The sequence below is a fragment of the Acyrthosiphon pisum genome, chromosome A1, assembly GCF_005508785.2.
Source record: "Acyrthosiphon pisum isolate AL4f chromosome A1, pea_aphid_22Mar2018_4r6ur, whole genome shotgun sequence".
Lineage (NCBI taxonomy): Eukaryota > Metazoa > Arthropoda > Insecta > Hemiptera > Aphididae > Acyrthosiphon > Acyrthosiphon pisum.
Genome location: NC_042494.1, coordinates 122,353,595 through 122,355,298, shown reverse-complemented (window position 1 = coordinate 122,355,298; position 1,704 = coordinate 122,353,595). Strand labels below are relative to the sequence as shown.

General features: G+C 62.4%; 1 non-coding gene across 1 annotated transcript; it reads left to right on the top strand.

The window, feature by feature from the left end:
* The first annotated feature begins 609 nt into the window (after positions 1 to 609).
* Positions 610 to 767, top strand: LOC115033966. The gene has a single exon (XR_003839310.1). It is a non-coding gene; the product is annotated as a 5.8S ribosomal RNA (ribosomal RNA).
* Positions 768 to 1,704: the final 937 nt, after the last annotated feature.

Here is a 1,704-nt window from a genome sequence, read left to right as displayed (position 1 = left end):
TAGATGTTCTGGGCCGGCACGCGCGCTACACTGAAGGAATCAGCGTGTTTAACAATCCTGGGCCGACAGGCTTCCGGGTAACCCGCTGAACACATTCGTGCTTAGGGATCGTGGCTTGCAATTTTTCCACGTGAACGAGGAATTCCCAGTAAGCGCGAGTCATCAGCTCGCGTTGATTACGTCCCTGCCCTTTGTACACACCGCCCGTCGCTACTACCGATTGAACGGTCGCATTGAGGTCTTCGGAGTGGACGCGCGTTATTCGGCCCCCTCGGGGGCTGGGTCGTCGCGCGATCGCGAAGATGACCGAAATCGGCCGTTTAGAGGAAGTAAAAGTCGTAACAAGGTTTCCGTAGGTGAACCTGCGGAAGGATCATTAGAGACGGGCCCGCGGTACCGGCGGCACTCGCCGGTCTCGCGCGCGCCTCATCCGACCCCGTGGCCGCGTGCGCTCGCCGACTCGCTCGACGACCGCCCGCGCGCCGCGACCCCCGACCGAGCGTCGACCGAAAGATGGTTAACACGTCGAAAGACCGTACGTGCCCAGTCGTGCGTCCGCGCACGGCGCGTGGCCGTAGAAGTTTCGTCGAACAAAACAAAAAAACAACCGACACCGAGCGGCGGATCACTTGGCTCGTGGATCGATGAAGACCGCAGCTATCTGCGCGTCGTCGTGTAATCCGCAGGTTATACGAACATCGACCAGTCGAACGCACATTGCGGCCTCGGTGACCCGCGGGTCCCGGGCCACGCCTGTCTGAGGGTCGTATACCGGATACTCGGCCAGACCGATGCGCCGCCGGCAGGCGTCCGACGGCACGCCCGTCGGCCGCTCCGGTGGTGCGAGATTGGCGGTTCGACCGGGGAGAGCCGCTCGCGCGGCCGCCTCCGGTCGTCCGCCCAAGTTGTGACGGCAAACAGTCACGGGTTCTCGCGTCGTCAAACGGCACGTCCCCGTCCGCCCGCCGCGCGAGAGCGCGGCCGGGCCGGCTGAGAGTCCACGAGACCTCTCCGGCTTCCGAGAAGCGGACGCGGGCGGTCACCGTACGGGCGGAGCGCGGACCGCAGGCTGCCGTGTAATTTAAGAAACAAACAACCGATACGTTCCGACCTCAGATCAGGCGGGACTACCCGCCGGATTTAAGCATATTAATAAGCGGAGGAAAAGAAAACAACCGTGATTCCCTTAGTAGCGGCGAGCGAACCGGGAAAAGCCCATCGCCGAATCTCGCCGCGCACTTTTGTGTCGCGGCACGTATGAGAGTTGTGGCGTACGGGCCGGCCTCGTTGCCGGGGCGCACGTGACGGTCCAAGTCTCCCTTGAACGGGGCCATGGCCCGCAGATGGTGCCAGGCCAGTAGAGGCCGTCACAGCGTTCCGGGATCGGACCGCGCCTTCGAGTCGGGTTGCTTGAGAGTGCAGCCCGAAGCGGGTGGTAAACTCCATCTAAGGCTAAATACGGCCACGAGACCGATAGTTTACAAGTACCGTGAGGGAAAGTTGAAAAGAACTTTGAAGAGAGAGTTCATAAGAACGTGAAACCGCTCGGTTTGTAAACGGACAGAGCTCGCGAATCCCCGCCGGGCGAATTCACGGTCGGTCTAACCGCCGGCCGGATCTTTCGCTCGGGTTAGCGGACGTCGCGACCCGTTGGGCGCCGGCCGAATGGCCCGGGTGACGTTCGTCGCGTCGTCGCGTTTCGGC